Source organism: Protopterus annectens, chromosome 1.part1 (genome assembly GCF_019279795.1).
Source record: "Protopterus annectens isolate FY-2018-M chromosome 1.part1, PAN1.0, whole genome shotgun sequence".
Taxonomy (NCBI): domain Eukaryota; kingdom Metazoa; phylum Chordata; order Ceratodontiformes; family Protopteridae; genus Protopterus; species Protopterus annectens.
In genome coordinates, this window is record NC_056726.1 from 916,186,003 (window position 1) to 916,201,627 (window position 15,625).

Genomic DNA, 15,625 nt, shown 5'->3' on the forward strand with positions numbered 1-15,625 from the left:
GGCTCTGGCACCAGTTATCAGACCCTTCTGAAGGATATCTGTGTCAGATGTACGACATACGGCACCCAGTTTGCAGTCATCTGCAAACTTTGTCAGCCATAACCCTCCGTGTTTGCTTGTACTGAAAAGTAGATGCCAAACAAGAGTGGGCCCAGGACTGAGCCCTGTGGGACACCACTTGAGACAGGCTTAGAGTCAGACATGGCAGTGGCAACTCTGACCCTGTGCCTTCTGTCACTCAGCCAGTTTGCAACACATCTTGTGATGTATGGCTTAACATCTAGGCTGATGACTTTTTCAATCATACCCGAGTGGGGTATTGTGTCAAGGCCTTCGCCAGATCGAGGTAGGCTGTATGGACTGCCTTGCCCTCATCAATGGCCTTGGTGACTGTTTGAAAAAAGTCTACGAAGTTCAAAAGGCATGACCTGGCCTTGACAAAGCCAAACTGGGTTGGATCCAGAGTCTGCAAATTCCCTATGTCTTTATTTATGAGATCCATTATGATCCTCTCCATGGCTTTGCAGATAAGGCTTGTCAAGCTAATGGGTCGGTAATTTCCAGGGTCGGTGGAGGCACCGCCTTTGTGAAGTGGGACTACAGAGGTGAGGCTACGATTAAACAGCTGTCCTAACTGAGGATTTAATACACCATCAGGTCCCATGGATGCTGTGTTTTCTCACTTGGGCATTAGAGATGTTTGGGGTCTGCAATCTGTTGGTATAGATATCTCTCCTTAAGTTTGCACTGAACCTGTCAGCCAGTATGTTGGCAATGTCTGTAGGATCAGTAATCTTCTCATCATTTTGAACTAATTCTGAGCATATCTGGGAGTTTCCTCCCAGGTTTCTAACATAGCTAAAGAAGGCCTTATGATTGTCTTTAGAGTCTTTAGCTATTCTTCTCTCAAAATTTGCTTTGGATGATTTTATGAGGGCTCTCAGCTTGTTACTTATAGTGATCAAAGGCGTCTTACCTTTCAAGGATTTTGCTCTATCATGTAGTAGCTTCCTCCTTTTGTTGTAGAGTTTGTTTATGGCTGGGGTCCACCAGACTGGACGCTTGCCTTTGGTACAAAGAGTCTTTGTTTTGCTTGGGATTGCCTTATCCATGCAGTCCTGCAGGTGCTGGTAGAAGGCATTTGTAAGTGATTCAGCTGCTAGAGTACTGTTTTCCCTCAGGGCTTAAAGGAGACCACACTAGTCTTTAGAAGTGCAAAGTCTGCTGAAGTTCTTTACTGTGGTCTTTTTGTTTCAGGAGGGGTGGGATGAGGACCTCCAGCGAGATTTGTTTGTGATCTGATCTCACCAGTGAGGGTATACTTCTGGTGTTGAACATTTTGCTCCCATGTTCGTGATGATGAGATCAAGTATGTTTTCTCCTCTTGTGGGGATAGTGACTAGTTGTTCCATGGCATTTGAGTTTATGAATTCCAGGAACTTTTGGGCCAGGGTGTTTGGGCTTGAGTAGCATTCCCAGTCTATATTTGGGTAATTGAAGTCACCTAGTATGATGGTATTAGGGATACATTTATTCCTCCAGTGTTTTCAGGAAGGCCAAGTGAGATTCCTGAGTTTGTGAGGGTGGCCTGTAACATGCTACAATTTGTAGAGCAGTCTTGCCTATGGTTAACTGCACCTGGATGGTCTCCGATGCATCGACCAATCTTGAGGTGTAAGTATCCTTGATGAATATGGATACCCTCCTTTCTTGGTATTGTCCGGATTTTGGGGAACGCATGATATGAGGTAAAACCTGATAGTGCTGGGGTGCTCTCAGGAGCCTTGAACCAGGTTTCTGTCACAGCACAGACATCGATGTTCTCCATACTGAGAAGGGCCTCGAGTGAGTGCATTTTGAGATTGAGACTTCTGGCATTGAGCAGCATTACCCTTAGTTTTTCCTTTTTGTGTTCTAGGGTGGAAGGTTTAGAATTTGAGCCTTGCCTAAAAAGGCACTATGGGGTGGCAAGAGCCTTTGCCAATATCCGAATCCCAGGGTGACAGGTGCAAGCCGCGAGCAGCGTGGCTTGTCCAGCATGTCATCCCAGGCAGACAGACATTGGATCCCCTTTGAATGACACCAGAGTTTAAGCCAATTGTTAAAACTGATCATCTTATCTTTGTATTGTGGCATCATTCTTGGTGAAGGTAGGATACTGCTCAAGGTCAGGGTCATACCTGCCTGGGCTACATAATCAGAGAGCTCCTCAATGTCTCTTTTCATGTAGTCACAATGACTGAGTCATTTGTACCTGCTGTTGAGAGACCTGGGATTCTAGCGCCGACAGGCAGCTTACTGTGACCTTCTCCTTACTCAGTCTGGTGAGCGGGACGCCAGTGTGTCTGACTATGGAGTCACCAATGACTAGTGTGTCTGGCATTGTGTTTGGCCTTAAGGGCTGTGACTGTTTGACACTCTGACTGTGAGGTCTATGTGTTGCAGGTGTTGTGTTTTGAGGTAACAGTTGTTTGGGTGTATGCTTTGGTGGTCTCTGCTGTTTTGGTAGATTTTTGATCAGAGCCTCCGAGTATGTCTTTGTGTGTTTATGTGTATGATTTGTGGTTGTGATGGTACTATGTGAGACTGGGTCTATAGTGTATGTGGTAACCTTCTCCTCCTGTCTGGTCTTGCCAGTCTTGTGTTGAGAGAGCTCAGCCTCCAGTTTGGCCGTATAATTGCATCTCTCGCATGTATTTGTGTTTTGTGGGAGGAGGAGAGGGTTGTCTGTGTACATGAGACAGTTGTAACATTGCCTCAATATTCCCAGGTTCACCAGCTGAGCAGGAGAGGACACTAGCAAGTGATCCCTCGACATGCTAGAAGGAAATAGACAAAAAAACTTTAAAAGAGTTTTCCCTAACCTCTTCTTCATATTGGCAGAGAAGGTCATAGTGTCACCTCTTTAGATCACTGTCATGATGTTTGCACTGTTCATCAGAGCAAATGATACCTGTGGAATTGCTAACTGTGCTGGAAAAGCAGTGCCAGGGATCTACCTTGTACTGTGTACCCCCATAAGAGTTCTACAGCAGGCACTCACTTTGCTGCCAAAGCAGAAGGTATACAAATATTTTAGTCTCTTTCTTCTTGCCTTCTTCCTGTCTGTCCCAAATCTTCTTCACTAGCTCATCTTCTGCTTTTCTGCAGCTGTGCATGAACCACTGCAATCTGTTTTCTTTGACATTCTCAGCAAATTAAGCTACTTTGATTTTCACTCTAATGCTAATTCTGATGACATCCCTCACTGTCTTCTGAGGCCACTCACTCACCTCAATTCTCACACCATTTCTAATTTGTATTTTTCCTATATAGTAGACTCTGGACCCCAAGCCAAGTGACTTTGCTGAACTGCCCTTCCATCTTGTCTTCTGGATATGTAAGATGTCCATCTTCCTCCTTACCATCATGTCATCCACTTTCAAGCCACATTCTGTCAGTGATCCTACATCAAGTATAGCTATTCTTAGTTTATGTTTGGCAGTTTGATTGATCTGACATCCAGCTTTCGCTCTACAAAGCTATCTCAGGTAACCCAAGCTGGGCAACTGGACACTGGCCAGACAATAACTTATTGACCCAGGGCTGCTGGGCTTTATGGTGGGTACACAGTGGCCAATAGGCATACATATATGCTTCCCAGTTGGCATATTGGTTAAGGTCTTCACCTTACACAATCTAAGTACAAGGTTTTATTCTGACCTCCAGCTAACACCTGTATGGAGTTTGCATGTTCTCCCTGGGTGTCTCTGAGGTTCTTCCTACCAGCCAAAAAACATGTGGAGTGCTTCCATGTCAGACACACCCAAGAATGGAGCTGTCGGAAGCAGCACATACTGTAAATGGCACCCTACAGGGAGAAGAGTTGTACAGACTAACAGCTTTTGGCATCAACTATGGTGCACAGTATCCTCAAGATAGAAGACCATGGATCAAAGACTGTGCCCTATGTCAGGGTTAGCCACTCAAAGGTGTAAACATTGGCTCTAGGTGATTCATGTGGCTATACCAATGATCTTCCAATAATATTCACCTTCATAAAAGATTAAATTGCTTTTAAGGACCATATCCATCTTCAAATCGTAACAAGTGTTCATAATGAGGAATAACTCACAATATGTCTATATATCAATTGTCATTACAAGAATATTGGAATCATAGTATTCTCATTTAATGTTCCAGACATGCCCAAGAGTCTTCGATCATATAATGGTATTTTTTATAAAAACCTTTTAAATTTATATCTATATATGCAACTGCGGAGATGTTTTTTTAATAAATTGTTACAGTTTATTGGATATAATTTGACCATGTGATGCAATGTTAGATGTATATATATGTGTGTCAGTTGTGCTTTACTATAGTCCTGATGATGTCCTATGGATGAAAGCACTTAACTAACTATTAAAGAGTTGTGAAGAACTTCATCTGTGTTGCTGACTGTGATTTACTGGAGAAAGCTTTCAGTTTGCTATGCACGATTCCTGGGGACAGTATCTTTTTTGAATAGTTGTTTTTGGTAACATAACATAACAAACAGCTTTCATAATAATGTAGAACACAGATCATGGTATGCATATGGCATAATGAAGTGATGATATAATAATTATTTTCATTTCGCTTAATGAAAGTAACAATATTTGTACACTGTGAAATGTTAAAATAATTATATTTCTATGTGTTTTTTGTAAATACTGCATTTTCCAATACAATTCTGTACACTGAAGATTGACTCTAATAAGACTGTTGTGGTAATCAAACTGTATTGTGAAGCTGGCCCAATAATCATTTGTTTTATTCCAGTATTCTGTGCATATAATAATACTAATATTTGGTGTACCCTCATATAATATGTATCATTAACATCAGTAGACTACACCACAGGCAAGGTACTGATTGGCCTGCAGAATCTGTATTTTTTATCAGTGTTTCACTTTATGTGATGTTAACAGAACCATCAAGGCTAACAGTAATTGACTACTACACAGTTAGGGATGCAAACTTTGTCCAAAACTGACATAATAAAACTTTTCTTCAAGAACTGTGTATGGTATCATTCTGTAAGCTTCATTGTACCATCAATAAATTGTGTCTGCAGGTTGAAAGCAGAAAGAGAGGAGGAAGGTTAGGAATGTAGAAGTGAGGGTAGGGACTTTGAATGTTGGCAGTATGACTGGTACAGGGAGAGAGCTAACTGATATGATGGAGAGAAGGAAGGTTGATATATTATGTGTGCAAGAGACCAGATAGAAGGAGAGTAAGGCCAGGTGTATAGGAGAGTCTCGGACAGAGTGATGTTTATGAAGCTGAAAATTGATGGTGCAATGATGAATGTTGTTAGTGCATATGCTCTGCAAGTTGGGTGTGCAATGGGTGAGAAAGAAAAATTTTGGAGTGAGTTGGATGAAGTGGTGGTGAGTGAACCCAAGAGTGAGAGACTGGTGATTGGAGCGGACTTCAATGGGCATGTTGGTGAAGAGAACAGAGGGGATGAGGAAGTGATGGGCAAGTATGGTGTTAAGGAGAGGAAGGCAGAAGGTCAGATGGTAGTGGATTTTACGAAAAGGATGGACATGGCTGTGGTGAATGCATATTTTAAGAAGAAAGAGGAGCATAGGGTGACATACAAGAGTGGAGGAAGATGCACACAGGTGGATTATATCCTATGCAGGAGGGCCAGTCTGAACGAGATTGGAGACTGTAAAGTGGTGACAGGAGAAACTGTAGTTAGGCTGCATAGAATGGTGGTCTGTAGGATGACGTTGGTGATCAAGAAGAGGAGGACAAGTGAGAGAGCAGTGCCAAGGATCAAATGGTACTAGTTGAAAAAGGGTGATTGTGAGGTGGAGTTCAGGGAAGAGTTAAAACAGGCACTGGGGGGCAGTGAAGAGTTACCGAATGGCTGGGTCACTACAGCATAGATGGTAAGGGAGACAGCTAGAAAGGTGCTTGGTGTGACATCTGGACAGAGGATGGAGGACAAGGAGACCTGGTGGTGGAATGAGGAAGTACAGGAGAGTATACAGAGGAAGAGGCTGGTGAAGAAGAAGTGGGGTTGTCAGAGAGATGAAGAAAGTAGACAGGAGTATAAGGAGATGAGGAGCATGGCAAAGTGAGAGGTGGTGAATGCTAAGGATAAGGCATATGGAGAGTTGTATGAAAGGTTGGACACTAAAGAGGGAGAAAAGGACCTGTACCAATTGACTAGACAGAGGGACTAAGCTGGGAAAGATGTGCAGTAGGTAAGGGTGATAAAGGATAGTGAGGGAAATGTACTCCCAAGCAAGGACAGTGTGTTGAGCAGATGGAAACAGTATTTTGAGGGGCTGATGAATGAAAAGCATGAAAGAGAGAGAGAGAGAGAGAGAGAGAGAGAAGGTTGGATGATGTGGGGATAGTGAATCAGGAAGTGCAGCTGATTAGCAAAGAGGAAGTAAGGACAGCTATGAAGAGGATGAAGAATGGAAAGGCTGTTGGTCCAGATGACATACCAGTGGAAGCATGGATGTGCTTAGGAGAAATGGTAGTGGAGTTTTTAACCAGATTGTTTAATGAAATCTTGGAAAGTCAGAGGATGCCGGAGGAGTGGAGAAAAAGTGTTTTGGTACCTATTTTAAGAATAAGGATGATGTGCAGAACTGTAGTAACTACAGAGGGATAAAACTGATCAGTCTCAGCTTGAAGTTGTGGGAAAGAGTAATGGAAGCTAGGTTAAGAAGGGAGGTGATAATTAGTGATCAGCAGTATGGTTTCATGCCAGGAAAGAGCACTACAGATATGACGTTTGCTCTGAGAGTGTTGATGGAGAAATATAGAGAAGGTCAGAAGGAGTTGCATTGTGTGTTTGTGGACTTGGAGAAAACATATGATAGGGTGCCTAGAGAGGAGTTGTGGTATTGCATGAGGAAGTCAGGAGTGGTTACATCAAGGATTAGCTCTGAGCCCTTTCTTATTTACAATTACCAAGGTGGTGATTGTAATGAATTTTCTAACTATCGCCCTATAGCATTACTTTCCCCCTTGGCTGAAATAATGGAAAAATGTATTCACAAACAACTAATGAACCACCTAATCCAGAATAACCTACTTGCAAAATCTTAACACAGTTTTAGACCATTTCATAGTACTACCACTTCCCACCTATCCTTCACAGACTGCATTAACAAAAAATGCAACAATAATATTCTCTCCTCTGCACTATTTATCGATCTGTCTAAAACTTTTGATATGGTAATCCACCAACTTTTCATAACTATACCTAAATCTCTTTCACTAGATACCCAAGCAATAAAATGGTTCCAGTCCTACATAAATAATAGGCAGCAGGCAGTGCTTTGGAATAACAACATATCCACCCTACTACTCATTACCCTAGGAGTCCCTCAGGGCTCCATTCTAGGGCATCTCCTATTCTCAATATTCATTAATGAACTACACTTGACAATTCCTCAAGCCACCTGTATACAATATGCAGCTTAATGGTTAAGGTGTTTGCCTTACAAGTACAAGGTGCAGAGTTTGAGTCTCACAAGGGATAATTGGCTAAGCTTAAAATGGCTCGCAAGAGCAGTTAGCCTAGTACTAATCTATGCACCTATATGTTTTAATAGGTATGTGGTGGCATAATGGTTAAGACATTTGCCTTACATACACAAGGTGCAGGGTTTGATTCTCACATGGGTTAATTGGCTAAGCTTAAATGGCTCACAAGGCCAGTTGGCTTAGTACTATTCTATGAACCAATGAACCAATGTTCTGTGAATATGCTGTGAGACCACAACACCTGAAATAAAGACCCTAACCCAGTTTCGACTGTGTACAGTCGAAACATGGTTTCTAGAACACTGCCTCCTCCTGAACCCAAAAAAAACAAAACTCTTGCTCTTTACCCCTACCCGCAAGTCCTCTCAGATTGACTTCACAATCGTATCAAACCATCAAACTACTAGGAATAACAATAGACAACAATCATAACTTTGATACTCACATTAACAGTACAATAAAAATAGTGAATCGAAAACTAGGCTCTCTCTTTAGGATCAGACCCTTCCTCACTCCTTTGGCTCGAACTACTATTGCACAAACCCACCTTACCTCTACATTCCTTTATGCCTCACCCATCTATACTAATCTAACAAAAAACAACCTTAACAAACTAGAAAATTCCTATAACAACATTCTAGATGTGCCACTGGCTCACCTTATAGAACCCACCATTGTCAAAATCTAAAGCAGCTAGGCTGGCTAGAACTATAAAACCAACTTCAGTTTTTTTCAACTTACCATTGCCTATAAGATCCTGTATCAACCTTCTAACACCCCAGTACTCACTAACCTTATTACCCCCTACAACAATCTCAAAACACTGCACCCATCAAATAAAGTACTTTTTTGTACTACTAAAGCAAACAATAATGCAGGTGACTCCCTTTTCTCTAATACAGTGGGAAAGAACTGGAACAAACTTCCCTGTGAACTTCTATCATTGTCCTCAACAACGCTTTTCAAACACAAACTGAAACCATATCTTAGAACACACTGGCTTTGCCCCTGCTCAAACCCTGATTAACCTTGTCTCAACTACTATTAGGATTCCCCGCTACTTTTCTAATACTAATTTCAAATACGTTCTAACCATTCTTATCATGTCACTTTTTATATCAAGCTCATGTAGAAAATCATAGACTTTCTGCTGAATGCTTACTAAATTTGTCATTAGGTCAGACTTTTTGTTGTGTTTCACTGATATAATGACTCTAATGAGTTTATTTTGTAACAACTTAATTATGTAATTACTTTTTAGTAATGTATTAAAATATTACTTTATTCCTTTAGCATTTTATGCAGTGGAGCTTTTCTCCTTGGGCTTCTACTGAAAATGGACATGTATCCAGTAAGACTAGCCCGGTCAACAAATGTAAAATAAAAATAAAAATAAAATAAATAAATAAAATTATTTGCAATGGTGATGGACAGGTTGACAGACAAGATCAGACAGGAGGCCCCATGGACTATGATGTTTGCAGATGACATTGTGATCTGTAGTGAGAGTAGGGACCAGGTTGAGGAGACCCTGGAGAGGTGGAGATATTCTCTAGAGAGGAGAGGAATGAAGGTCAGCAGGACTAAGACAGAATATATGTGTGTGAATGAGAGGGAGGATAGAAGAATGGTGAGTATGCAGGGAGTAGAGTTGACGCAGGTGGATGAGTTTAAGTACTTGAGATAAACAGTTCAGAGTAATGGTGTGTGGAAGAGAGGTGAAGAAGAGAGTACAGACAGGGTAGAATGGGTGGAGAAGAGTGTCAGGAGTGATTTGTAACAGACGGGTACCAGTAAGAGTGAAAGGAAAGATCTACAAGAGGGTAGTGAGACCAGCTATGTTGTATGGGTTGGAGACGGTAGCAATGACAAAAAGGCAGGAGTCAGAGCTGGAAGTGGCAGAGTTAAAGATGTTAAGATTTGCACTGGGAGTGACAAGGATGGACAGGATTAGGAATTAGTATATTAGTATATTAGAGGGTCAGCTCAGGTTGGATGGTTTGGAAACAAAGTTAGAGAGGCAAGATTGGGTTGGTTTGGACATGTGCTGAGGAGGGATGTATATTGGGAAAAGGATGCTAAGGATGGAGCTGCCAGGTAAGAGCAAAAGAGGAAAACAGGAAGACCTAAGATAAGGTTTATGGATGTGGTGAGAGAGGACATGCAGGTGGTTGGTGTGACAAAGCAAGATGCAGAGGGCAGGAAGAAATGGAAACAGATGATCTGCTGTGGCGACCTCTAACAGGAACAGCCAAAAGAGAAGAGGAAGGTTGGTAAAAAATGATGCATGGTTATTGCTTTTTGCATTTCACCTCACTGAAGGTTATCACTTAATTATTGATTAATTATATCAATTAAGTCACTTGTGCCTTCATGCATGCACTCAGGATTTGACAAGTAAGCAGAACAATGCAGACCATTTACTAAACACAATTTACCCAACTCCCCAACAGGAGTCATTGAGTCACATATGCATATTTCTGTCTTTATGAAATATGAAAACATGTAACAGCATATCACATCATAACAATACCATTTACAAAATAAACTAAATCTTGTAGCATGTCCAAATCTGTTTTCAACAATTAATACTAAATATGGGCTATCAAGAGAAAAAAAAAAGCAATCACATTGAAAACAGGAAGTGCATTCACAATGCCAAGCTGATTATTAATAAGATGTGCTATCCTTCACTTTATGAATTTTATAATCTCAAGTGCCTGAAAAAAAAGTAATTTAGCATAATATTTTTTGTACATCGCAGAGCATTTCATTAGGATTTCCTACAGGAAATGAGCACAATGAAATTACTTACCAAATGAAATCAGAGAGCATTTCTTTCACACTATATTAGTCACGCCTACTGACGGCAGAACAGTACAAAGTCAAGTCAGGTCAACTTCAGTAGACTAAAATTACACTTAATCGAAACTTACTTTATGGAGACAACATCACCAAACTTTCAATACACCGAAACTCCACATTACTGCATTTTTTTAATGGGGGAATGGAGGCCCTTGGCCAACATTCAATGTAAAAACACACTGCAGTATGTCAAACTCACCCAGGTGGGAGGCTATGCCCCCCACATCCTCCAATGTGGGGGGCTGTGCCACCACACCCCCTAACTAAATATACCAACTCCAGGATCACATTTAATTTTGGTCTACTGAAGTAGACCGTTAAGTGATATATGTTTTGATTGAATTACAGTGTTGCTTTTATTTTCTTCTGTTGTACATGCAGACATCACTTACAGCATAAAGTGCTAGATAAAACCTGCAAAGATGGAAAAGGGCTATTTTTCATTGAACTGTAAAGACTCCTGCCATACAAACTTATTAGATGCATTGGCATTGTCTCATTGCGTGAAGGATTGCATCATCGCTGTTTGGATGTGTGTCACTGAAAAGAACAGTGAGAACCATGAGCTAAGAAAAAAAGATATTTGTTTTGTAAGATGAAATTTATAATGTACATTTTTAACAGTCAAATAAATTTGAATTAATTTTATTTGGTCATTTGGTTGCTTAAACTACTCCTTTATTCAAAGACTGGCATTTTGTTTGACTCTGCAGTGGAGTGTGTTTTGTTGTGTGTGTGTGTGTGTGTGTGTGTGTGTGTGTGTGTGTGTGTGCGTGCGCGCACACATGTGTGTGCCTGTGTGCATTGTGTGCATGGACACATGGTGAAAATGGGTGTTCCTTACCCAGCACCCAGCAAATGCTGGGTGGCAGGCATCACTACAACACAGAAGTAGTATTTGCATAGCATGGTTTACTATCACATGTCCAAGTGTAAATTAGTTGGAAGGTGATATGGCCGACACATTTGTACAGAGCACAGATGACCGAACGATAAAATTGTTGAATGGTGTTTTTTGTGGACATCGAATCAACATTTTCCAGCAGTCATATTCAAAACAGGAAAGACCGCTTAGTACGTCTTTCAATCTGCTCAACATTCTACAACAGTTTTTGCAGGGGAGTAAGCCCCCCTGCATCCCCCCATGCCCCCCAATGTATATATACAAACTCCAAGATCGCACTACATTGTCGAACCTTGCTATAGCGAATGCTTGCTATTGTAAGGTTCGACAATGCAGTGATCACAATTCTGTTTCTGCTACCCGAGTTTCACACATTGGTTGATCGCACATAGTGCGATCGACAATGTGTTAGTAAACCGCATAGCACATGTATCGGTCCTAGAGTATGTGTATGCAACATCATATGATACAAATAAGCAATGTGTAAGAAATGTTGCTGAGGTGGAGTGTGACAGGCGTCATACAATGTAGTAAGGCTGTGAAACATATCATATGGCTAGCTAGGCATTAGACTTACACATCCATCACTCAAGCAGACAAGACAACAAAGCAGTGGTGTACACCCAATATAATGACTACACTGTAATTGAGTAATGTCCTGTGGCATCAGTCATGGCAATGGTCACACATCCTGACAAAGTACTATGGTTGAAACAGCAGTCATCATCGTCACAGGTGGCATAACACATGAACATGCTGTTTGGAATTACAGTGTGGGATACATTGCTTTCGATGGGAGTGCCCATGCTGGCAGCTCCTAATACATCTGTTGGCCCTCTGCACAAAAATATGCACCCTCCTCCAGTTATGTGACTGGACTTCTAGTGGCGAGGCTTGGGTGTTGAATGACACAGTGCTAGAACCTGTTAGCAGCTAGAACAGATGTAAGAGCAGAGGTTCCAAGCTCAAATAATTGTTGGGGCTGCATGAGGACTAACACACTCAGGCTAGGGCCACATTCCTTAAAATTAAAAGAAAGATAGTAATTGTAACTAGAAATGTTGGGTAGTAACTTCTTTCATTCAGAATTTTACTGATTTGATGGTTTCTTGGGGGCTACAAGTTTGTGATCCCTTCCTAATAGTGTCAGTCTGTCTTTGCACATGATGATCAGCAACTACACCACATGGTTATACTTCTACAAGTAACCTTCAGAAATGAGTTCCAGTGTTAAGGGTGGGATGTCCACAACTGCAGAGTACCCCACACCAAGATGGCATGGATATAAGGCAAGTCAAGGCATGTACAGTATGTGCAACATTATGGCACTGCTCATGTATGTAGGAAACAAGTTACTCCACTGAACATGTAATATTTGCCATATGATCATGTCATGCAGTTGCACATTGTCAGCCATGACCTCCGCATGCTTGCATTCTTGACTGTCATGCAGTGCATAGATTTTAATGGGTGCCATATTGTCATCTCCCTAACCAGTAAATGCTTATCCATATGATGATATTATTGTAATTGTTTGCCTCCTGGAAACAGCAAGTGTACACTAGTAAATAAACATACATATAGTTCTTCCACATACCTATGTGATCTCCTATGGACAGCATTAACAGTCCAAGGTGGAAGCATGCTACCATCTGCTGGAGTGCCCTGAGGGGACCTGTGGCCAAAATTTACATTTACTTCCTCACCTGATATGTGGCTGACAATTTCATGGGCATGCTTACTGGTCTTTGGGTAGGAAACCGAATCTTGGTTGGCTGCAATGTCCAGGGAGGAATTGGGAGCTATTTGTCCAAGCACTGTATTTTGTGTGCCATCTGTCATCTCCTGTTTGTATACCACATTGGCCCTGTTTCAAAGTTAATGGAAGATTGCATGGAGGAGCTGAAATGTTGGCAAACAAAATATACTATAACAGTAATGTAGGGTAAGCACTGCAATAACACCCATTACTGCAGTTCTGATGGTACAATATGAACAGGATTCTTGTGATATGAGTGTGATATGAAAGAGGAGTACATTGAGTTAGTGTGATTATTTGACTGTTGCCTCACTATATCTCGACGTTCTCTTTATTTTCTTTGTTTCTTCCTTGATATAATGCTGTATTCTGGAAGTGTCAGCAGGCATGAGAGATGATGTTGTGTTCCAGAACAGTTTAGTCATTTCAGCAGAGTCACTACATTTGATTACAAAATATGTCTTGTATGTGAATGTGTGCTGGAGTATTCCAGTAAAGTACTAAAACTTGCAAAGTCATTGGAATATTCCAGTGTAACACTTGAAAATTGCAAAATCAGTGTATTTGGCAGGAATTGCTGCTCCTTATGGGGTGGGTGGCCAACGCCACAGAATGATCTAGCTCCAGCCTACACTGGAAAGTACTGATTCTCATGACTTGTGGTAAACAACTTGGCTATATATAGGTGGGGCTCTCTGCATTCAGGCAGAAGCCTCACCTGTGAAGTGGATGCACTGCCCAGGACTGTTTCTATGATGAAGACTCCTGCCTGACTGCAATGGGGCTTCCCAGTCAAGACTGAAGACAAGATGAAGCTTTCCCTTTATCAGTGATGTATACCTTTTTTAAATGTATTGTTTTATTTTCTATTTTAGTTAAATAGTGTTTACTTAGTTTTCTGTTTTAGTGTGATTTACTGTTCATTTACATAGAGTGTATTTAGTTTTCTGTTTAGTGACAGAAATAAAGTTTGTTACTAAATAATTTCTTTAGTGTGAAGTGAACTATTTTGAATCCTGCTCATTAGGCAATACATTGTATATTTACATGCAGTATGTGTGGCTGATGCAATAGTGTGTTAAAGTCGTAATGAAATGCATATAAGCAGAATGACCACATATTGCTATCATTACTATAGAATGCATGGAAGCAGCACATTACCTGACAATGCCTCACCAGATGATTTAATATACACTCTGCAGAGAGAGCATCTGTAATACATATTAAATATATGTAAAATATGAGCATTGGTATCACAATAGTTTGGCAGATTAGTCTAATCTAGATACATGATATAACTAATCATCTGGGAGCATCAACCTTAGTGTCTGTCTAGGAATTACTCGGTCTGCAGACTCATAGCAGACAGACAAGAAACTCTTTAGTCTTTTAAGGAAGAGGCTGTTTTGCACCATCTGCAATGGCATCATGGCCTTGCCTGTAGTGGCATACAAAGAGGGCAGCATGGGAGATTGTGTCAGTGCACCTTATCCAACAGGCACTCATAGGCCTGCCATGATCATTCACCACAGTCACCCTGCACAGTATGCCCTCTCAAGTGTGATGCCTGAATGCCACATCACCCCTCTGCCAAATAACACATGGACATGGTCTCTAATACCATCCAGAAGAAGCTCATACTCTCCCATGGTGAAATTGTCTAGGGGCTTGACATCTGCAAAATATTGACTTATATGTGTTAAGAGGGGGTCTGTAATGTGCATGACTTCTCATAAACCAATATGCATACATACTTAAGTAGGTGATAACGTAAACCAGCAAGGACATGTAAACATAGAAAAAGAGATGGTAATCGAGTTACAATAATGGTGCAAATGCTCTTCTGTTATAGTAACTGCAAGAAAAAGCACATTTATCACTAAGCAATGCATATACATAGTCCATTAGGTATGTGTCTCACACTGTCATACACTGGTTAATTGTGTAGCTCATAAACAAAAGTCTGTTTCATGTACCATCAAATATTTACAGCAATACCATGTCAAAAGAGTATAACATGTCCATCTCTAAGAGATAAATGTGCAATTCCAGACAATGGACCTTGTATATTCCACACATATACATGTGATTGTTATTGTAGTATGTTACCTTGTTAATGTTATCAAGCATATGGGTGTAGTGTCATTTGTATGAGGACAGCAAACAAAATGACTTATGTGTCTTACCATTGACCTGGGCATATATGTGCACCGCAATACATATATAGAACATACCACCCACGTCGAAAAGATACCAGTAACTCAACACACATGCCTATACAGGGGAATGAATAGAAAGTGTAAACAATTTGTGGATGTCCATGGACTGTCAGTCATTTCTACATGCCTATGTATAAGATCTTCAGATGCATACCTACTACTTATGTACATTTGCAGATATCCTTGACAGTCAAGCATTCCTACATGACTATAAAAATGTCAGCAACTGAATGGGTACTGTCACCAGAGATGTATGCTGTCACAGTTACACATACATTTGTGGACAGCAAACATATAAATATTTGTGGACAACCAGTACAAACCAACCATAGGCAG